The sequence below is a fragment of the Rattus rattus genome, chromosome 8, assembly GCF_011064425.1.
Source record: "Rattus rattus isolate New Zealand chromosome 8, Rrattus_CSIRO_v1, whole genome shotgun sequence".
Taxonomy (NCBI): Eukaryota; Metazoa; Chordata; class Mammalia; order Rodentia; family Muridae; genus Rattus; species Rattus rattus.
The window spans coordinates 90,457,450-90,480,921 of record NC_046161.1 but is presented as its reverse complement, the minus strand read 5'-3'; the positions used below and the strand labels follow the sequence as shown (position 1 = coordinate 90,480,921).

At 45.1% G+C, this 23,472-nt stretch overlaps 1 protein-coding gene across 3 annotated transcripts in view; it reads left to right on the top strand.

Moving 5' to 3' along the window:
• The first annotated feature begins 347 nt into the window (after positions 1 to 347).
• Pik3cb (phosphatidylinositol-4,5-bisphosphate 3-kinase catalytic subunit beta) overlaps positions 348 to 23,472 on the top strand; it is a 102,658-nt gene continuing 79,533 nt past the window's right edge. The window contains exons 1-2 of one of the 3 annotated variants that reach the window (XM_032910100.1): positions 348 to 560; positions 17,653 to 17,754. The gene's annotated coding sequence lies outside the window, so the exon portion shown is untranslated. Of the gene's footprint in view, positions 561 to 848; positions 949 to 17,652; positions 17,755 to 23,472 lie in introns of those variants that run through there. The other 2 variants (XM_032910098.1, XM_032910099.1) reach the window with 2 other exon arrangements.

Below are 23,472 nucleotides of genomic sequence, written 5' to 3'. Positions count from 1 at the left end.
AATGGAAGGCCAGCTGGGCTGTGGGAACAAAGGGGTGTCTGCGGAGAAGCGGAACCCGGAGGTGCAGGTTTTCCCGAAGGCGGCGAGCTGGGGGCTGCAGACACCGCAGTGCTCCACGAGCCAACCCAAGCGCGCCGGCAGCGCAGTGGGAACGCGGCACAGTCAGCCGCACAGGGCGAGGCTGGTGGCACCTCCTTTCGAGGGGCGGGGCCAGGCCGAGCCTTGCGCGGTGAGTGGGCGGGGCTGCCTGGAGGCGGGCGTCGGGGGATTGGCCCTAGAGGGTGGGCGGGGCCGGGCAGCGGGGAGGAGAGCCCGGGAGGCTCGCGCGCGCACTCGCGCAGGCGCGGGCACGGCGGTGGCGCGCGCGTGCTCCGTCGGGCGGTGCAGCGGCGGCGACGGAGCCGGCCATGGTCGTGGGCGGTGGGCGGGTGTCGCGCTGAGCCCCGAAGGCAGCAGGAGGCTGGGAGTCAGGCATGCGGGTGCCGGAGCCGGGCGGGCACGGCTGCGGGAGCTGCTGACGGCGCTGCGGGATCGGGAGCCGGTGGCGGCGCGCGGGGCAGGTGAGCGCGGGAGGCGGCGCGGGCTGCGGCGCTGGCGGCTCGGCGGGCGCTTCCTGCCGGGCTCGGCCGCGGGCGCGCGGGCTCCGAGGTACGCGGCGCCAGGCCTCGGGCGGCGGACACCGAGCAGCGGAGGGCGCCCAGTGGGCGACCACAGAGGTCGCGAGTGCGGAACGGCCCAGCTAGTGTCGGTGCGGACGCCGGGCGGCTGCAGACCCTCAGGTGCCTCGGCTCAGCGTTCGCGGCGCAATTCCAGGCTCTCCGGTTTCGGACGGGTCAGAGTCCCGGTGCCGCCGCTAACGCGACCCGCGCGGCCTTGGCTGAAATACCCTGAAGCGGGAACTGTGAATACTCACCTCCCGAGGTTGCGGGAGACTGAGCTAACCTCGCTGTAAGTGCTTGGTGGACCGGAGCTCTTGAGAGCAGCCCGCTGCAGCATCCTTGCTGGCTCTGGCTTGTTCTTTCGTGGAGGTTGGCATTGGGGGCAAATTTATTTCCGAACCGCTCTAGTGTTGCAATAAGCTCAACTCGAGTTGCTTAATGAAGGATCCTGTTATCTTACAGCGGCCAGAGTAGGATTCTGTAGTCTGTCTGTAGAATTCTGTAGTTTGTCTCCTGCAAAGGCTGACTTGGAAACCTGTCTTGGGTACCGAGTGAATTAGTGCTACGAATCCCATCAGAATCACAGTTTACACAACGTTGAAGATGGTGGGACCTGTTACCTGGCTTGCTTTGGTATTTAACCCATCTGAAGCGACACTTAAATTGTCACTTGTTACAGAGTATAAACACAGGAAGAGTATGGAAACATACTCCTTTTTTTCTGCATTGCTACATCCGAAGGGAGTGACAAGTGCTTTTGTAAACATCTTTGTGGGCAGTGTTACTTACTGTCTGGTGAAGTCATCATAATTAAATTAGATGAGTATTTATTCTGAAGTGCTGAATGGATGGTTGGGAATGTGATTCGTAATGAAATCTCCAAGGAGTCTGAGTTTCCAGGAGTTCATTATCACTTGCGTATTTTGGTACTATTGTAAGGTTTTCTGTTCTGTTTTGGATCTTTTGAGACAGAATTTTGCGGTGTTAGCCTTCAGTGTTCTGGAACTCACTCTACAGACTAGGTTGGCTTTGATTCATGCTTCTTTCTCCCTTGTCCTTGGATTACAGAACTCAACAACTGTAAAGTGCTTGCTATGCAAACAAGAGCACATCCAGAATAGATAGGGTGGCATCCACTTGTTTGTGTCCCATTGCTGGGGAGGGGACACACAAGCGGATCCCAGGGGTTTGCTGGTGGACCTGCTAGCTTAGCAGAATTGTGGCACCCTAGGCCAATGAGAGATCCTACCTCAAAAAAAATAAGATGTGTGAGATGTGTGGCATTTGAGGAAGGACACCTGAGGTTGGCTTCTAGCTGGGGGAAACACACACACACACACACACACACACACACACGGATTTTTTTTTTTTTTAAAAGAAAACAGAAAGCAGAACTGTGTAGAAAGTCTATAATGTGTCAAAGACCAGAGTGGCTTGGATTAGGCTATTGCCCAAGTTTCAGAAGGCAAAAATCTGAAACTGTAAAGTTGAAATTGTATTCACTAAAGCTGACAGGATTTAAGAAGCATCTTTAGTTTACCCATGTGATTCACACATTGACTAGGGCGTTCGACCCTCGGGGTGTTCTTACAAAGTGGAAAAATCAGGTTGGTTGTCTTGTGGTGCGAAAGATCATTGGCCTAACAACAAGTCAGATTTTGATTTATTTTAATTTTTTTTTGAATCCAGAGCTTTTTATATTAGGAAAATGCTTTACTTCAGAGCTTGTGTGTCCCCAGCCACGTTGTATACTAAAACCAAAACCCAAAACAAACCGGAAACAGAGTATTGCTCTGTCCTCAGGCTGGCCTGTGACTACTGTGTAGCTCAGGCTTCTTGTATCTCTGCGGGATCCCGCGACTCACCTGTCAGCCACGCCTGGTTTTATGCTGAGCTGGAGATCAAACTTCCTGCGTGCTAGTTAAGAACCTTAGTACCAGCTGGGCCACGTCCTGTCTCCGCCTGGGCTTCCCTTCCCTCTGTGTGTGAATGCAGAGGATTGAACCCAGGTCTTCGCACTGGGTGAGATGCCCATGGCTCATATCCCCAACCCCGTTTTCCTGCTTTGGTTTTTATTTTTTGGCAGGCGGATCGATCCCTGATCAACTTGTTTTGTGAATGTAAGCAAATTACACAGAAAGCAAACGTGAATCCTGATGACTTTTTTTCTTATCCCCTCCCAAGACAGGGTTTCTCTGTGTAGCCTTGGCTGTCTTGAAACCCACCCTGTGGACCAAGGTGGCCTCTGCCTCCATAGTGGCTGTGCCACCACGGCCCAGTTATCTGCCTTGTAGGTTGTTGCCCCTGCTACCCACTATGAAAAGGCCGAGCATCAGAAGTGACATCTTGGTTTGGCTCCAGACTTTGGCCTAAGTCAGAGTCGAAAGAGCTGGGATTTTACCCAGTCTTTCTGAACCTCAGAATTTTAAATGATAGACATTAGATAAATATGTGGCAGATAGGAAGAGGTGGTTTCGGTGAAGCCGCTGTAACGAGAGTCACAGGGGACTTCCTAGGCCTTAGAGTTTTCAGGTTTTCTTCCCTCTTTGTTTCAGCCTCAACACCTCGTGTTGAAAACATCCCAAATCCCCGAGGGCCTCCTGGCTGTTCTTCTTCATTTCTTTACCTGTGCTCATCCTGAGTGATGTCATTTTCTTCCCTCTTTAAATATTATCACATGTCGTTGACTCAGATTTTTATCACCAGCCCTGAGCATTAAACTTCAGCTACATCTAGAACTATACATTTTTCTTTTAACTTTTTTTTGGGGGCGGATCTGGATTGGATGGAGGTTTTGTGGTTCTGGAGGTGGAATCTAGTTCCATGTTCTTGCCAGGCAAGTGTTCCAACGTTGAACTACCCTTCTGGCCCCTGGCCCTGTTTCTAGGCATCCTTTTTCCTTTTTTTTTTTTTTTTTTTAAAGTTTATTTTACGGCTGTGAGTGTTTTGCCCACATGTATGTTTGTGAATCCTGTGACTGTCAGATTGTCAGTGGAAGCCAGAAAAGGGCATTGGGTCTTCTGGATCTGGAAATTGCGGATGGTAAACTTTAGAAGTAAATTTGAAAGGTTTAAAGAGCTGGTTATGTGTAGAGTAGAGGGAACAGTGAATGAAGAGATGGTTTATGAATGCATACCTGTAATCCTAACTCTTGGAGGGCTGAGTCAGGAGAATCATCAAGAGCCGACATGGGTCGTACATGAGTTTTAGGCTAGCATGACCACAGATGGAGAGAGACACTACCTTAAAAAACCGGACCCAGGTTCTCTGTAAGACCAGTGGGTGCTCTTAGCAAACAACCATCCCTTTAGTCCCATTTGTAGGCATTTTAAATGTAATATGGTCAGGATTGGGCATTAACTTAGTGGAGAGAGCACTTGTCTAGCAAGCTTTCAGAATGAATGTAGTTTTATACCGTGTGTGTGTGTGTGTGTGTGTGTGTGTGTGTGTGTGTGTGTGTGTGTGTGTGTGTGTGTGTAAAATATTAAATAGAGAACTAACTCTATTCCCTAACCTATTTTTTACTTGCTCTGAGACAGGGCCTACTGGAGACCAAGTTGGCTTCAAACTTCTGATCCCTCTGTGTCACAAGTGCTGGAATTACAGGCCTGTACTTCTCTGCCCAGCAACCTGTTCATTTTATGAGTCTTCCTCACCCCATTCTATCCTTGAGTGAAAACTCCGTTGGCCATACAGTTTGTTTTGGTTTTTGCTATGGAACCCAGGCTGGCCTTGAACTCTTGGTGATTTTCCTGCCTTGGTCTTTCAAGGGTTGTAATTACAGGAGTGCATCTATCTGTAAATCCCCTCTTTGCCCCACTGTCCCTTCTACCTACACACCCAGCTCTTTAAGCCTTTCAAATTCACTTCTAAAATATATCAGGATTGAATTTTCTTCACATACCCGCTTGCTAGCATCTCTGTTCCTCCTTGGTTGTAATTTCTCATCTCTCTTCTCCTTCTCTCCTGCCCTCTTCAGCCCTTCCCTCCCTTGTCTTCTATCATATCTTTCTGCATCAGGCTCTGGCTGTATGTCCTTGCCTACACTTCCCATGTGTTGGGATTGCAGGTGCACTACCACAGCAATCAGCAATTCGTACCATTCTGCTGTGCCCATGACTCCTCGTTAGCAGAAGAAAATCCAAACCTTATTCTCATATCCTCTAATCGCTTTGCCTCCTCTGTTGTCTGTGTCCCTTTCTTTGGAGACAGGGTTTCACTGTGTAGCTCTGGTTGGCCTGGACTTGCTATGTAGACCAGGCTGTCAAACTCACAGAGATCTATCTCTCTCTGCCAATGGTATGCTAGGATCAAAGGTGCGAGAACCTTTCACTATATGTACATATGTGTGTTTGCGAGAGAGAATGTATGTGTGTGGGGTGTGTGCACAAGAGTATCTGTGGCAGTAGTATATATAATCTTCTCAATCATTTGTTTCAGTTACCACACATTACTCTGTTTGGGGGAAAATGCCTATCATCTGGTTCCTACTGACTGCTTTCTCGAGAGCATAATCATGTTGTATAAAGAGACAAATCATTCAGAGTTCTCCCTGGATCTTCCTGAAATGTCAATCCTGGAAATTGTACAGCAGGTTGGTTAACAAAGAAGGATCATAGAAAAATCAGAAGTGGCCCATGCCTGTAATTCCAGCACCCAAGAGGCTGAAGCAGGATTGCCATGGGTCAAAGGCTAGGCAGTGGTACCAGGTTTCTGTGACCCTGTCTCAGAAAAGGGAAAGCAGAATTTGAAGTATGCCAGTCTATTGTCAAAGTAGAAATACAGGGGAAGATGTTGAAATGTAAAGTTTTAGAAGCAAAATAGTGAACAGACATGGAGTGCAAGGGGGGAAAGGCAGTGACGCTCGGCTCCCTTCTCTTCCCTTCTTGTATTCCCTGGTTTGCTTTGGCTGGTTTTCTTTTTTTTTTTTTTTTTTTCTTTTTTTTTTTTTTTTCGAGCTGGGGACCCGAACCAGGGTCTTGCGCCCGCTAGGCAAGCGCTCTACCGCTGAGCTAAATCCCCAACCCCTTGGCTGGTTTTCTAAGGAGAGCTTGTGTTCCTGGAACGTCTAGAATGTCCCTGTACACCTGTGAGAGGCATCTTTCCAGTGGGAGGGGTCTTCTGTTTTATTGCAATTAAGGTCTGCCTTCCTGTAGTCCTACTTACTCTTGGCTTCACTCTGGCCTTTTGGAATGGTTCTAGCTAGTGGATTTGTTTTTACACATATTCCATGATTGTTTCTAGGGTAAATAATTGACTCAAAAGGTTGTAGTCAGTTGGGGAAAGTCAAGGATTAGATTAGATGCACAGTTGGGATTAAATGGTCTACCTGTGCAGCCCTGGCTGTCCTGGAGCTTGGTATGTAGACAGACCAGGCTGGCCTCAAACTCAGAATAGGGAGACCTGCCTATCTCTGCCTCAAAAGTGCGGGGATAAAAGGTTGTGTACTGCCACTCTTAGGTGATGAAGGAGACTTTAAATTTAAAGGTGTTTCTTGTTACTTTGAATTGCTTTGAGATAGATCTCAATGTGTATCCAAGGCTGGCCTGGAACTTATACCTTGTGCCTCAGTCTCTGGGATATGCTGACATAGGCTTTTGGCATCCTGCCTGGCCGTCTTTTTTAATGCATTCCTTATTGTGTATATGTGTGTCTCGGGGTGAGAAGAGGATGCCACACAGAGCACCTGTGTGGAGGGCGGGGCAACTTTCTGGAGTCTGTGCTTTACTTCTGCTGTGTGGGCTTTGAGGGCCGAACTCAGGCTGTCAGGTTTGTCAGGTGGTATCCTTACCTGTTGAGCCATATCCTTGCACCCCCTTCTCCCATGTATGAATAAATAGAATCCCTGTGCATTTATTGTTAGGATGCCCGATAGTGTGGAGATTGTGTTCTGAACTCAGCCTTCTCCCCCCGCCCCCCCTCTTTTTTTTTGAGACAGGGTCTCTTATCTCTGGCTATTATGAAGGTCAGCCTAGCCTTGAACCCACAGAGATTCTCCTGCCTCTGTGTCTTGTGCTGGGATTAAAAACAAGTACCAGCCTGACTTACTCCTAGTAGTTGAGAGGCAAGAGGCAGATGGATCAGTCTCTCAGTCTCTGTGTTGGAGACCAGCTTGGTCTACAGAGTTCTAGGTCGGCCAGGACTACATAGAGAAACCCTGTGTTGAAAAACCAAACCAAACAAGAAACCATAAAGACATGCCCTACTATGCCTGACTCAGCTTTTCTTCCTCCGCCTCCTCTTTTTTAGGATTTATTTATTTGATAATGTGTATGGGTGCTCCTTTTGCATGTACACCTGCATGCCAGCTGCATGCCGGAAGACAGCATCAGAGCCACCACACTGTTGCTGGGAGTTGGACTCAGGACCTCTGGAAGAACCGCCAGTGCTCTTAACTGATGAGCCATCTCTCCAACCCAGCTTTTCTTCTTGATCTCTCTCTTGCTTTGCGTGTGCATTCTGGGTAGCTTGTTCATTTTATTCTAGCACTTTTTTAGGTAGTCGGTTTTCTGGTAACTGAGGGATGGGATAGTATTCTGCCTTTAGTGCTTTGCAAATGTAGCTCTTTCTTGATTCCCACCCAATATGCTTAATTTCGTGTTCTCTTGCTTCCTCAGAAAATATGTAAATCCTTGATTTGTTTTTCTGGGGACAGGGGGAGAGTAGGGCAGGGTCTCCATCTCTAGTCAAGACTAGCCTGGAACTCATAGCTGTACAATGTTAGGATTATATAAATCAGTATGTGGCCTATAAAATAGCTCTTATAATACTGAACAGATAACCTGAGGTTTGGGTCCTTAACTGGGAATAATCTCCTGCTGAGATCTAACAGTCCTTTTTTATGGTGTCATTATGATCCAGGTGTTCAGTTTCCAATCGCCCTGTGGCTTGGTTCTTCTAGTGCTGAGGCCACAGGGAGACCACAGGCAAGTGATGGTTTGCCTTACACAGGAACGTGACCCAGATTATCCATGCCTGAATTGAGGATTAAGTAGATTAAAAGAAATTGGGTAGCAGTCCAGAAGCTTTATTTTAAACTACAGTCTATCCACATTCCTGACCGTAGTTTGTCCCCGGGCAGTTCTAGTAACTAAGAATATTTTCTAACTGTATTAATATTCACAAACTGTACTCTTCCTGTTGCCTGAAGGAATGGCAGTTGTGAAGTGGGGAAAAGGTGGAAGGCATTCGAGTAGTTGGATGACCAACCTGCATTGCCCAAATAATTCGGTGCTGACTGTGGTCAGCCACAGTGATCCTTAGACCGAGGACCAGAATTCCACGAATTCCTTACCTGCTGAGCCACCTAAAGGCATTTTCAGTGGCTGTCAACAAGGGGCCAAACTCTCATTTGAACACACTTTTATATTACTAGTTTAAACAACTGGGATTTTCAGATCTGAACAACTGACATTGAAGATGATCAGAATTATATACACAATCAGGGTTGGAGTTTGCTTCACTTAAAATAATCTATGGCAGTTTTCATAGAAATTAAGTACCCTGGAGGCCTGCCTGCCTGCCTGCCTGCCTGCCTGCCTGCCTGCCTGCCTGCCTGCCTGCCTGCCTGCCAAAGTGTGAGGTACTCCCACGCCCCAGGCAAGGCCTCACTCTGGAGCTCAGGTTGGCCTGATTGGTGATCCTCCTGCCTTAGTCTCTGGTTGAGAGAAGTTGTTTTTAAGGCCGGGTCACCACTGTCTCACAGATTTCCATCAATGAGTTGACAGCATTTAAAGTTACTGGTTTTGCAGTGTTGGGAATGGCATCCAGGGCTCTCTGTGTCCTGGGCAAGCCCTCTAACAGTAAGCCACACCCTCACTTCCATGTTATTCTCATTTGTCTTTGAAGCAGGGCCTTATGGTTTAGCTAAGGTTATCCCCAGAGTCAGGCTGACTCCTCCCCTGCCTGGGTACCCCCACACCCAGTCCATTATTAACTCATGCTGTATGACTTCACTTTTTTTTTTTAAATTTATTTATTTATTTTCATATGAGTACACTATAGTCATCCACAGACACACCAGAAGAGGGCATCGGATCCCATTACAGATGGTTGTGAGCCACCATGTGGTTGCTGGGAATTGAACTCAGGACCTCTGGAAGAGCAGTCAATGCTCTTAACCACTGAGCCATCTCTCCAGCCCATGACTTCACTTTTATTCTAGTATTTTTATTTTGTGTTATTGAGTGTGAACCCAAGGCCTCATGCACACTGACCACTAGTTACACCTCAGCCTTCTCTCTGTCCATGTCGTGTCCTGATGAGGAACTTGTGAGTGGAAGGGTCTCATGCTGCCTCTGTGATGAGTCAGTAATCAGACGACTTATCACTTGTGTTTGGGGCAGAGTGAGGTGGTGGTGTGGTAGGGGTGGTGCTTGGAGGCAGTCTTGCTATGTAGACCTGCAGACCTGGCTACCACTCTGTGTGGCCCAGGCTGGCAGAACCTTCAGCATTTTCCCTCTTTTAATCTCTGTAGTCCTGGGATTGCAGCAGCACTTGCCTAGTGTGAGTACCAGGAACTGAACCCAGGACCTCCTGAGTGCTAGGCAAGCAACCTATCTAGCAAGTCACTGGCTGTATTTGTTTTAGTTTTAGAGACAACATCTCAAGTGGTTTAGGCAGGCCTCTAACTGCTGCTGAGCCTACCCTCAAGCCCTTGATCGTCCTGCCCCTACCTCCCTTGGCTGGCATTACCGATACTGATGGTATGCCTAGCACCAGCTTTCTCTTCCAACCTTTGCCTCTCAAAGCTGTGTCTGTTTGTATAGCAAATTAGAAACACTCCCGAGTGTCTCCTACTGTATGTGGGACTAGGAGACCAACAAGAACAAATGTTTATTGGATACTTACATGTCAGGCTGTGCTAAGTGCTTTCTGTAATTTTTGTAACAACTCTCTAATGAAGGTACTAATGACATCACCACCGAGGAAACTGGAATTGCAGGAAGTTAATGTCAAATGGGGCAATGTTTTTGAGTAGTAGAGTCAGATGTAAGAGAAAAATATTGTTTTATGTGTATGGCTTTTATGGCATTTATTTTATTTCATTTGTGCTGGTGTTTTGCCTGCATGTATGTCTGTGTAGGATCCCCTGAAATTGGAGTTCTATTGAGACAGTTGTGAGCTGCCTTGTGGGATTGGGACTTGAACCTGGGCCCTCCAGTAGAGAAGCCAGTGCTCTTAACCACATGTCTGTCTGTGGATCACTTGTGTGCCTGATAACCAAGGAAGCTAGAAGAGGGCATTGGATTCCCTGGGATTGGAGTTACAGACAGTTATGAGCTGCCATGCCATGTGGGTGCTGGGAATCAAACTCAGGTTCTCCAGAAAGGCAGTGTCTGAACTGCTGAGCTATCTCTCCAGTTCTGAAAGTCAAACTTAAAGTACTTTTTAAAGATGTATTTATTTATTTATTATATTTAAGTACACTGTAGCTGTCTTCAGACACACCAGAAGAGGGCATCAGGTCATTACAGATGGTTATGAGACACCATGTCATTGCTGGGATTTGAACTCAGAACCTCTGGAAGAACATTCAGTGCTCTTAACCACTGGGCCATCTCTCCGCCCAGAAGTATTTATTTAAGTGTATGAGTGTTTTGCCTGTACCTGTGTCTGTATCACATGTGTGCCCATTGTCCATGGAGGCCAGAAGAGGGTTCTGGTGTTACAGGTGGTTGGGAGCTGCCATGTGGGTGTTGGGATTGATCCTGGGTTCTCTGGAAGAAGAGTTAGTGCTCTCAACCACTGAGCCATCTCTCCAGCCTCGAGAGTCAGGTAGGGCTGTCTGATTTCTGCTCTCCTGCCCCAAGTACATACTGCTGGGTATGTAGTCCAGGCTGATCATCATCATCATCATCATCATCACCACCATCACCACCACCACCACCACCACCACCACCACCACCACCACCACCACCACCACCACCACCACCACCACCACCACCACCACCACCGCTGAGCTTGTTTTGAACTTAGGGCTTCATTCATGTTTGGCAAACACTCTATCCGCTGAGTTACAGCCTCGGGCCTTAAATTTGATTTGTTTCCTGTTTTGAAAGTCGATGTCTCACCGAAGCCTAGGCTGCCTTGGAACCTGGGGTAATCCTTTATCCTTAGTCTCCTAAATGGTGGAATTTCATGTGTAAGTCACATACCCAGCTTCTTGTTTGTTAGCCCTGGCTGTCCTGGAACTTTCTACCTAGGCCAGGCGGTTTCAGATTCTCAGACCTGCCTGGGGCGTGCACCACCACACCCTGACCATTTACTTTTTTGTGGTATTTTCCTGGTAACCATTGTAGCAGTTCTATACTTCTTGGTCTGTTTTCAAGTGTAATTTATTTCAGAATACTTCTGAGCAGATCATTCAGACTCAGGGTTTTGTTCATGCTAGATAAGTGCTCAGACACTGAGCTATTCTCTGCACCCCCCCCCCCCTTTAAAAAAACAGTAGCAAGGAAGTTTAATGATCCAGGTGTGGTAGCTTATACCTGCAGTTCCAGCTATGGCTTACTAATGAGTTCCAGGCCAGCCAAAGCTACATACACAGGGAGACCCTGCCAATACCACCCTCTGCAAATAAAAACTTCCTGAATGTATCATGTTAGTATAGTTAAATATGTATGCAGATCAATGAAAGGGTTTTGGATCAGAAGGCCTTGAGTAGTTGTTGTTTGTTTGTTTTGTTTTGTTGTTTTTGCCTGGCTAGGCTGCCAGTTGTGGATGATTTAGACATTCCTGAGCTAAATCTTAAAGTTCCGGCATAGAGGGAGGAAACAGATTTGTTGTTGAGTAGATGAACCAATGAAATACAATAGACAGGCCCTGAAATGTAATTGATAAATCATTTACTTTAAAAGACGAATAGAACACTGGGTGATGCTGGTGCTAGCATCCAATCCAGCTTTTAATCCAAGGACTCAGGAGGCAGAGGCAGGCAGATTTCTGTGAGTTCAAGACCAGCCTGGCCTACAGAGCGAGCTCCAGTACAGCCAGGACTACACAGAGAGACCAACACAACAACAAAAACAGCAACAACAAAGCAAACACTTGTATTGTTAGATTTTTTTTTTTGTTCTTATATTCATGTTTCAGAAAGGAGATATGCTAACATCACATCTGTCATCAATAGTACTTAGGGGGTTTTCTTTGCTGTTTTTACTTTAAAGATTTTCTTTCTTTCTTAATGTATATGAGTACACTGTAGCTATCTTCAGACGCACCAGAAGAGGCCATCAGATCCCATTACAGATGGTTGAGCCATCATGTGGTTGCTGGGATTTGAACTCAGGACCTTTGGAAGAGCAGTCAGTGCTCTTAACCACTGAGCTATCTCTCCAGACCTAAAGATTTATTTTTATCATTTGAAATTAATGTGTGTGTGTACCTGTTTGCATGTGGGCATGTGTGTGTGAGCACAGGTGACTGTGGAAGCGAGAGGCGTTGGACCCCTCCCTCGGCGCTGGAGTCACAGATGGTTGTGAGTACTGATGTTACTACGTATTTTCTCAGTCTGTGTAGACATTATTGCTCTGTGGACTTAATCAAAGCTAGACTTCACAAGCCTGATTTGTTTACTTCTTTATTGTCAATATTATTATCGATACTGGGTCTTTTGTAGCACTTTGGATTTCTTGTAGTCCAGGCTGGTCTCAAACTCTGTAATAGCTGAGATTTATTTCGAGTTCCTGATTCTCTTTTTCCACCTTCTAAATGTTGGGATTAAAAGTATGTTGCCTTGCCCGTCTTCTTTATTTGGAGGGGATCTCCTAAAGGTTGCCTACAGTGTACCTTGGAACAGTGGTTCTCAGTTGACTATCAAATTACATTACAGTTCATAACAGCAAAATTACAGTTAGGAAGTAGCAATGAAATAATTTATGGTTGGGGGTCACCATGGACAGAGAAACTGTATTAAAAGGTCACAGCATTAGGAAGGTTGAGAACCACTGCCTTGGAAGAAGTAACTGCAGAAATGTTTGGTTTTATGTTTTTAAGACAAGATCTCCTGTAGCCTAGGGTAGTGTTAGTTAAACTTCCTGTTCTTCTAGTTCTGTATCCTAAGTGTTTTGTTGTTAAGAATATAACATGCGGGGTTGGGGATTTAGCTCAGTGGTAGAGCACTTGCCTAGGAAGTGCAAGGTCCTGGGTTGGGTCCCCAGCTCCAAAAAAAAGAAAAAAAAAAAAAAAAAAAAAAAAAAAAAAAAAGAATATAACATGAACCCCAGCAGAAATTAATTAATTAATTTTAAAGATTTTACTAATTTGTATGTGTCTGCATAAGGGGATTGGACTCTGGGTCTCATGGTTTCACACAAATCCTCTTAACCACTGAGATGTCATTTCTCCAGCCCAGCATTAAGATTTCCTTCTGATCACCGGTATTCATTTACTCAAGGTACTACTAGCTCATGAGTATGAGCAATGGAGAAAAAATACGAATGTGTCTGTGTACATAGACATTAAATAAGCAGCTAGTACTAAGGAAAATGTGGGCGCGACAAGACCTTGTCTGTAAATGATCTAACCAAGAGGATGCCTTCCTTCCCCACACAGTAGGCACTGTTGGTGAGTTGACTGATGAGGATATAAATCATCGGAATACCAGATTTGTTCCAAGGGGTCGAGGCTTTCTTGTCTGTGAGTTAAAGACTTCGCAAATCACAGTACAGGGTTGCTGCATTTAGAGCTTCATTGTACAGTAGAGAACCGAGGCGTAGAGGAAGCTGTCAGCCGTGCTGAAGGCTGAAGCGCCTGAGGTCCGCGGGGAGGGCTCTCTTGGCTAGTGTGGCACCTTGCTCCAGTCTGCCAAGCCCTTTCTGTAATGGTTTATTTTCCTTGGATCGAGTGTTCAGCTGTTTAGTGAATATATCTTGGTATATCGGTTCATCACTAAGGTCCTAGGGTAGATAGATTTGTTTGTCACATTTATTTTGGTGTGTGTGGTGTGTGTGTTACTGAGAATGGAACAGCGTGCGCCTCCACACACTCTGCCACTGCGGTAGATCCCCAGCCCGATTTTTAACATTAATTTATTTCGTTTATTTTTGGTAGTGATCAGCCCCTCGGGTGTCATATCTGCCCTCTTCACTGACCTGCAAGCCAGCCCTGTTTATTTTATTATTATACTTTGATGAAAATTTCAAGTACACATTGCATTTCACTGACACCAGATACTTGTGTTCTCTTAGTCCCCAGTTGCTGGGGTTCTCCCTACCTCATCACTGCCCTCTCCCGCCCTTTTAAGAACAGTGGTGCGATTGTTGCTGGGCAGAGGTGGATGCTTTTCCGTCAGAGGACTGGAGCTGTGGGTGTTCAGAGTTGAGTTGCCTTCTGGGGTCAGCTTTCCTTGCTGCCGTAGGGCAGAACTTTGAAGGTCTGATCGACTGTGTCATGCCAGGTCTGAATGTATTCTTTATTCTACAGCTGGCTTCGCTTCAATTTATCATGAGTTTCTTTTATACACTTCTTAGCTAAAGAATTAGTTGTGGGAATGTCTGCTTCATCCACATACACTTTCAACATTAGAGCATGTGAGCTTTTTCCTGTATTAACTTCTTCATGGATCATTTGTTGAGAGGATAAGCTTATGCTGTGTGGAACATTGGGGATGCAAACCGATGAAGGTTCAAGAGAGACACAGTAGACTGAGTACATGGACACCTTTAGTGCCAGCACTCCGGAGGCAGAGGTAGGTGCCTGGTTTAAGGCAAACCTGGTTTACATAATGAAACTACCTTAAAAAAAGTTTTATGGGCTGGAGGGATGGTTCAGTGGTAAGAGCACTGGTTTATTTTCCAGAAGACCTAGATTTGAGTCCCAGTGCCCACATGGTGGCTCCCAACAGCACGGAACTCCAGAGTTGGGGAAACCCCACACCCTTTTCTGATCTCCTTGTCACCAGGCACATATGTGGTACATGGACATACATGCAGGCAAAACATTCATACACATAAGTAAATAAAACGTTTTAGCCAAAATGGTGGGGCGTGGTAGAGGCTGAAGGATCAGGAGTTACTTGACCCCTAGAGTTGAGATCAGCCCGGGGCACATGAAGCCCTGTTGTAAGAAACCCTCACAAACATTTTCTGTTGTTTGAAAAGTCTTACTCTGAGACCCTGGTTGGTCCATAGTAATTCCATATGTGTAGACCAGGCTAGTCTCAAACTCAAGAGATCTGTCTCTGCCTCCTGGGTTCTGGGATTAAAGGTGTGCATAACTATGCTTGGCCAAAAAAGTTTTGGTGTAAAAATTTGGGTTATTTTCATATGAATACTTTATCAAGATAATATTACTTACTAAGAACATAAAGTATTAATTACTAAACATAATTTTAATGGGGCAGGGAATACAACCTAATTCTTAATTGCTATGTTCAAGGCCCAGGTTAGGGCAACAAACTAGAACAAGAAAAAAGTTTTTCTTCTTTTAAGGCAGAATCTCATTGTAACCATGGTGAGCCTGGAACTTGCTTTGTAGACCAGGCTGGCCTCAGGCTTGCAGTGACCTTCCTCCTCCTGCCTCTTGCATGGCAGAACAGTAGCAGAACTGCCAGTTTTCTGTGATTCCCAGAGAAACCTCATATGGAGCCATAACCCCCAGTTTAGGAAACTGTGCTCTAGAGGCTGGAGAGATGGCTGAGTGGGTAAGAGCACTGGCTGTTCTTCCAGAGGATCTGGGTTCAATTCCCAGCACCAGCATGGCACCTCCCACCTGTCTGTAACTCCAGTACCAGGGTTTCTGACATGCTCACACAGACATACATGCCGGCCTTTAAAACACCCAATGAGCAAAAGGTAAAGATAACATTTTATTTTTGTACATATATGTACATATATATGTATATGTCTCTACACACACACACACACACACACACACACACACACAGAGCTGTAGAGAATTTTGTTAAAATCCTATTCTCAGCTTCCTATGTTTAAGAATAGGTAAATTTTAGCTCATTGTAGTAAGCAGGCTATATCACTATATCACTCATGGTAAATTGGACAAAAGTAAGAGGGAATGGGGACCATTTGTGTTTGTGGCATATGTGTGTGTATATCTCCATGTTTATTCGAATGTGTGTACATGAGGAGTTCAAAATCATTGTAGGCTATGTGAGACACTACTGTCAAAAACCGAGAAGGAAGAGTATGTGAAGAAAATAAAGTTAAGTCTGTTGTTAGTACATGCCTGGAGGCCGAAGTCGGGAGCCACGTGGGAGGTTGAGGCAGGAAGACTGAGCTAAGTAGTCAAGTCCAGGTTGGAAATGCATTGAGCTACGTCTGTTTTACAGATTGTAAAATGGCTGGGGAGGTAGATAGATAGGGGCTGGAAGGGTTCCTAGAGAGGCGCTGGGGTCAGTCTGACTTGTTGTTTTGTTTGTTTGATTCTGGCATAGGGTCTCACGTAGCTCAGATTGGTTCCAGACTCATTATGTAATTGAGGATGACGTTGAAATCATAATTCCCCTGCCTCTACCTTTTAAGTCTTATGACTACAGATGTATCGTACCAGACTGGGCAAATACTTGTCCACTTAATAGACTTAACGGAGAGTTAATGTCTGGCTGCAAATTCAGAGCTTCGATTATATCTGCCTCCAGGTGCTGGTATTAGAGACATATGCCTCCAGACCTTGAGTTAGTGTCTTGAGTGTGACTGACACCTGGGGCATGTCATCTGTGTAGTTACACAGGGCTCCTTACTTGAGGAACTGTGCTTAACTAATGCTAAGCGATCTCTGTCTTGAAATTCTTAATTTTTGAATGAGTAGCCCTGCATCATTCATTGATTCATTGATTTTGAGACTGGGTCTCGACTCTGTAGCCCTGACTGGCCTCAGACTCACAGAGATCCATGTGCTCCTGCATCCTGGGTTCTAGAGTTAAAGGTGTGAGCCACCATGCCTGGTTTACACATTAGAAATTTTTTAATTTTATTTTTATTTAGATTTCCGCCTGTCCTTAGCTATGTGCACATGACTGCAGTGCCTATAGAAGCCAGAGGTGTTTGATTTCCCCAGAGCTGGAGTTAGTTGCCTGGTGTTGGTACTGGGACTCAAACCTTTGGGTTCTCTGGAAGAGCAATACTAAAAAAAAAATTCCAGCACTAAATATTCTTACAGAGACAGGAGATTTACATTTAGAATTAGCCAATTGGACTGTGGTGATCACGGCTGTGACAGTGTCCAGAGAGTCCTAGTCAGGAACCAGTTGAATGGATGCTGCCTTGCTCTATTAGACTGAACTCAGGGTGTTGACCTGGGTGATACCAGTGTGAACAGAGCTTTCACATCCTGTTTGATCTGGTTGGCCTTGACGTCTTCAGTGAGCATAAGTATGATTGTCATCGTCTCTCAGTGGTCAGAAGACACCTCATGGTAGCATAGTGGTTGAGCTTTCTTCTCCCGTGAGATGATGGGTGGGCCACCAGAATGGGCACAGGCAGGTGGACTCTGCTCAGTTTGTGTTCTCATCCTCTGCTTTGTTTTGGGTTTAGACACAGTTCCTTCTAGAACCATCTTGGGAAAATGATCTTACATTCTGTTGCTTTTTTTTTTTTTTTCCGGAGCTGGGGACCGAACCCAGGGCCTTTCGCTTCCTAGGCAAGCGCTCTACCACTGAGCTAAATCCCCAACCCCCACCCCCCTTTTTTTTTTTGAGACAGGGTTTTACTGTATATCCCCACTGGCTTGAGGGGTCCTGCACTTTTATTTTATACTACATTCTATAAATTATTTTTTTAGATTTGATCTTGAATATGTAAACCCACTAGAGTAAGGAAACGGTATCCGATTCTTTTTAAATGTCCCAAAGCTGAGAACATTGGAGCATAGATCCTAAATATAATAAGTTTTCAACCTTGGTAGATCTTTCTCCCAAAGTATTAAACAGTGTGTGGCTATAAATGGTCAAGTGACACACACAGGTAGTAAACATTTGACACCGTCTGTCCTTTTGATTAATACTTTCTATCTTCAACCTTTTATTTTGCAGTCTGTCTTCCAATCTGAAGAAGTCTTCCATGAGTACTTCACATTTAACAATAAGTTATATCATATATTCCTAGAAGACTGAAATGGGGGCTGTGATTTTGAGGTAAGTGTCCAGTTTTGTAGATTTTATTTCTTAGTCTGTGACAAAATTGAATATAGAAGGAAGGAATGAATATTGGCCAGCTTCTGACTCTTCTCTCCAGACACGGTTTGCATTTTGGGTCCCTAAGCCTCACTTTAAGGTGACCGAGATTTAGGGTTGCTTAAATCAGGGGTTGTTTGTGTGCTTCTTCTGTTTGTTGATATTTTAGCCCAGGCTGCTCTGAAATTGACTATGAAGCACAGGCTAGCTTGGAACTCGAGTTCCTTCAGTCTCTAGAGTACTGGGATCACACTAGTGAGACGCAGACAGTACTGAATGAAGGCGATTTTTATTATTGTTATTGGTTTTGGAGACAGGGTTCCTCTGTGTATCCCTGGCTCTCTGGAACTCGCTTTGTAGACCAGGCTGGCCTCAAACTCACAGAGCTATGCCTACCTCTGTCTTCTAAGCCCTGGATTAAAGGCAAGTGTGATGGTGGGCCTGCCTTATTATTGGCTTAAATAAAGATTTATCGGGTGATAGCGTTGCTAAGAGCACAAAGCCATTTCTAGCTCAGATAACAAAAGCAAAACAGACTGCTGTTTTTTTTTTAAGATTTATTTATTTTATGTATGAGTACACTGTAGCTATCTTCAGACATGTCATTAGAGGGCATCAGATCCCATTACAGATGGTTGTGAGCCACCATGTGGTTGCTGAGAATTGAACTCAGGACCTCTGGAAGAGCAGCCAGTGCTCTTAACCACTGAGCCCCACACTGCTGTTATTAACAACCTATGAGTTTGAATACTTTGGGAGCTGGGGACCGAACCCAGGGCCTTGCACTTGCTAGGCAAGTGCTCTACCACTGAACTAAATACCCAACCCCTGAATACTTTAAAAAAAAAAATATTTTTTATGTGTATGAGTGCTTTGTCTGAATGTATGTCCATTGTGTGTGCAGTGTTTTTTTCCGAGGACAGAAGAAGGTGTCGGGAAGTGGAGTTAAAAACTAGCACCATTATTTTGGTGCCGGAAACAAAACCTGGGTCCTCTGGAAGAGCGAACTGCAAGTGCTCTTAACCCCTGAGCTATTCCTCCAGCCTCCAAGTTTGGACATTTCAGAAGCTGGATAATCTTTACTGATTCATTGCCCTGTTTTGGTGTAATATTAGGACATGAAGGGTTGGGAAGTGCTCTGCTGCACAGCACTAACTCCACTCTTTATGTGTCTGGGTGCTTTGCATGCATGTATACCTGTGTAACACATGCATGCTTGCTGCCTATGAAGGCCAGAAGAGGGCATCAGATCCTATGGAATTGGAGTGATAGACAGTTGCTGTGTAGATGCTGGAAATTAAGCCTGGGTCCTCTGGAAGAGTAGCTGGTGCTCTTAACCACTGAGCCGTCTCTCTTCTCCATCTGTCTGTTCGCTTGTTTGCTTTTGAGACCGAGTCTCACTCTCGCTGTAGTTGTAATGGTCTGGAACTAACTTAGATTAGACTGGCTTCACACTCAGAGAAATCTGCCTCTGCCTCTTGAGTGCTGGGGTTAAAGTCCTGCACCACTTATGCCTGGCTAACAGGCTCTTGAAGCAGTCAGATGAGGGACATTTTGAAGGATGATCAGTGTGACTCAGGGAGAGTAATAAAGCACATGATATGACAGTGGCGAGGGGAATACCAGGAGCGGAAGGAAGAATGATCAGTGTGGGGTGGGTTATTCATTTGAAGTATGGGCTCATCCTGTAGCCCAGGCTGGCCTCAACCCAGGGCTGCTTTCCTGCCTCAGCTTCCAGAGTACTGTAGTGAGACATGTATACCAGCCACTGTGCCCATGAGCAGGGCTAATGTAATTTTCTAGGTGCTACAGGTTTAATCCAGTATCTTATACATGCTAAGCACACGCTCTACCACTAAGGATACCTTCAGTGGAATGTAGCTATCAAGCTTTTCCTTGGAAAATGACATATTTAAAAGTTGTTTTGTTTTTTGTTTATTGACACAGGGTCTCATGTAGCATAGTCTGGTCTCTAACTCTTTCCAAATGTGAGGCTGACTTTGAATTCCTGATTTTTCTGACTCTACCTCCCAAGTGGGTTTAGAGGCCTATGTACTACCATGATTTGAGTTTTTTGAGATAGGAACCTCCTGTCTTCCCCTCCCAAGTGCTATGATTATAGGCAGGTGACCACAAAGCCTGCCATTGATCTGTCTTAATTTAAAAAGTTATGTTTTTTTATAAACTTGGGGTCAGCAGAGAAGGACGTCCAGTCTCAGCTTGCCTGCTGAGTTCAGGGAGGCTGGCGTTCTACCTGTAATTCTGTTTCATTGCTCAAGAGTCCTTTTCATTAATATGCACTGGACGCTTATGCAGCTGGAAACAATGTTCATAAAGACATCAAGTGTCTATATTTCTGGTCCTTTGACCATGCAATGGCAGTGTGCATTTGCTTTTACCAGAACATAACTGGTCAGATTGTCATGTAGTTCGCCATAGACGTAGGGTACTGTGAAAGCTGTGTACTGTGACTGTCTGCATAGCATGACCTTTCAAAACTGTTTTTTTTTTTTATGTTGCCGGAATCTCATTTAGTCTTTGATAGCCACACGATAGAGGAAGTAATAAAGGGCAGTATAATGGCTGCTTTGTTCTCAGTCCAGTGTCTAGTGGAATAGGGTGTCGAATGGTCGTGCTATTATGTATCTATCTTTATGTGAACTTAGGTTAAGACAGTCTTAAAATTTATTGTTTATTATTATTACCATTATTATTATTATTGGGGTGTGTCAGAGAGAGAGAAAGAGAGAGAGAGCGCTCATGTATTCAGAGGACAGTTTGTCCAATTGGTCCCCTTCCTCCGCCTTTATATGGGTTTTAGAGATCTAACTGTGGTTGTCTTTACCTGCTAATGTAAACACTTTTACCTGCAGAATCATGTCACTAGTTCAGGTTGGTTTGTTTTAGATCTATTTTATTTTCTGCGTATGAGTATTTTGCTCCCATGTTTGTCAGTACACCATGCGTGTGCCTGGTCAAAGGGTTTGGAATTCCCTGAAACTGGAGTTATAGCCAGTTGTCAGCTTAATTATTGAACCATCTTATCAGCCTCACAAGGTTTTTTGTTTTTGTTTTTTAAAGATTATGTGTGTGTCTGTGTCCAACTGTGTGACTGAGTCTGTAAGCCTGTTTGCACACATGCGGGCCAGAAGATGACTTTGGGTCTCCCCTTACTAGTCCCCAGCTGTTCATGTGAAGCATAGCCTTTTCCTCAACCTGGGCTCACATTCTCACAGCGGGCCTGCATGCCACCAGGCCAGCAGTCCTTGTACACCTGCCCTTGTTCGGCAGAGCTGGGTGCTGATAGCACTAATGCCTAGCTTGTTGCATGGTGCTGGGATCTGAACTCCTCCAGCCCTTATAATCATTCAGGAATTGCTCTTATCCAAGGGCACATCTTTCCAGCCCTGGAAGTTTACTGGTTTTATGCATAATATGTAGGATCTATTTTACATGTAACTTTATAAAATAGATAGTATAGATTGAGTTTCTTAATCTGAAATGCTGTGTAATCCAGACTTGTGTGTGTGTTACTGAACCCAGATCCATAAAGGAGCTCAAGTACTATTACTAGTGTTATGAGCAGCAATTAGCAGGATACAAAGCCTTGCTGTAGTCTGCCTTAAAATGGGAGGTAAAGACAAAAGTTACAATAAGCAGTTGGCCAGGTAGGAACTTAGGTGGGAGCAGTCAGTGCTGGAAGAGTGCAGCTCCAGGGAGCAGAGTGGTGGGTCGGTCATTAACACCAACATCCAGCCCACAGGCTGAGCGGATGAGAGAATGAGTTCCCATCACATGGCTCTTCATGCCAGGCCTTTTGCTGTCACTGTCAAAATATGCAAGTACAAAAGGGGAAGGGGCTCAGCAGTTAAAATGCTCACTGTGCAAACAGCAGGCTAGAGCCCAGGACCCAGTAAATGCTGGGTGAATTCCCACCTTTGGAAGGGGGAGATAGGATCCTCTGAGTAAGCTGGCTCTGATCCTCTGTGAGCTCTGGAGCAACTGGAGAGACCCTGTCTCAGTGAATATGAAGAACAGTGGGAGAAGACTTAGCCTCAGACTCCGTACACACAGGAGCACCAACCTTAGGCAGTATTGGCGCTGTCCTCTGCTTCCTCCCTTTCACAAGAGCGTTTTACTGAACTTTGTTTAATTTCCTTAGTATGTTTTTATATCTCCATGATTTTGATCTTTAAATAATTCTGCTGCCCCTCCCCCTTTCTTCCTTTTCATTTTTTAGAGACAGTGAACTACCCTGTCCTCAAAGTCATGGAGATCTACCTGCTTCTGCCTCCTCAGTGCTGGTGTGTGCCACCATTCCCAGTGGTTTTGATTTCATTTTGTTGTTTGTTTCTTTGTTACCAGGCTGGCCTGGAACTTCTTTGTGGCTTGGAACTAGCAGTGACAGTTCCTTCTCAGCCTCCTGAGTCACTATGCCTATCTCTAATAATATTTTAACTGTTATTTATAGTTAAGTAAATTCAGTCTCATGGTATGTGTCCTTTTGCTATTTTCTCCTCCCCTACCCCTCCTTTTTAAAAATGGAGACAGTGTCTCATTATTCCAAACTGGCCTGAAACTGAGTAGCAATTCTTCCGTCTCTGCCCACTGATTACCATGGATTCAGATGTGCGCTCCCATGCCTGGCCCATTTTGTTTCTGTTAACAGTATTTGTGAGGTTCATTAATGGTGTCGTATATAGTTGTATTTAATTATCCATATTGTAAAACGTTCAGCACAATTTCTTCCATTAATGCATGTTTGAGTTGAGACTTCTTTTGGTTATTATGAAAAATGTTAGCTTCAATGTTCACATAGCTCTGATACTCTTGGGTAAGAGCGTCACAGAATAAAGAACAGTGCAGCTTGTGACGCTCTGCATGGAAAAGATTCACATTAGTTTGTTCACCTGGCAACAGTGATCCGTGAGTATCGAGGGTTCTGTTTCACTGCTTTTGATTTTTGCTTTGAGACAGACTGTAGCTTTGAGACAGACTGTAGCTTTGAGACAGACTGTAGCTTTGGCTCACTCAGACCCCCCCCCCCCCCCCGCTTCCCATGCTGAGCTTGCAGGTGTGAGCAGCCACTGGCTTGATTGCAGTTTTAATCTTCATTTCCTTGGTGAATAATTATACTAAACATTTTTAAGATGTCTTTATTTTATGTATATGAGTACACTGTAGCTGTCCTAAGACACACCGGAAGAGGGCATCAGATCCCATTACAGGTGACTGCGAGTCACCATGTGGGTGCTGGGAATTGAACTGAGAACCTCTGGAAGAGCCATCCGTGCTTGTAACCATTGAGCCATCTTTTCAGTATATTAAGCATTCTTACCTGTATGCTTTTGGGTTATTTGGGCTTTTGTAAATTTCCGCCTATTATAATTTTTATGTTGGATTCATATTTCTTATATATTCCCTTTCACATTGGAACTTATCAGTAGTGTAAATTGTGCTTTGGCTCATGACCAATTAAAGTTAGAGTTTTGGTTAAAGTATATCTCTACCCGTAAACAGGGCTTTATTTAATCGTTTTGTACTTACCTGTTGGATAGTCTTCATTCTTCTCCTGTGCGTTTACACCGAGAGGAACACCATTTACTCAGCCTCTTGCTGTCATCCTGCACCTGTTCTCTGGCTTCCTGAGTTCTTAATGGTCTTGCATTTCTTAAAATA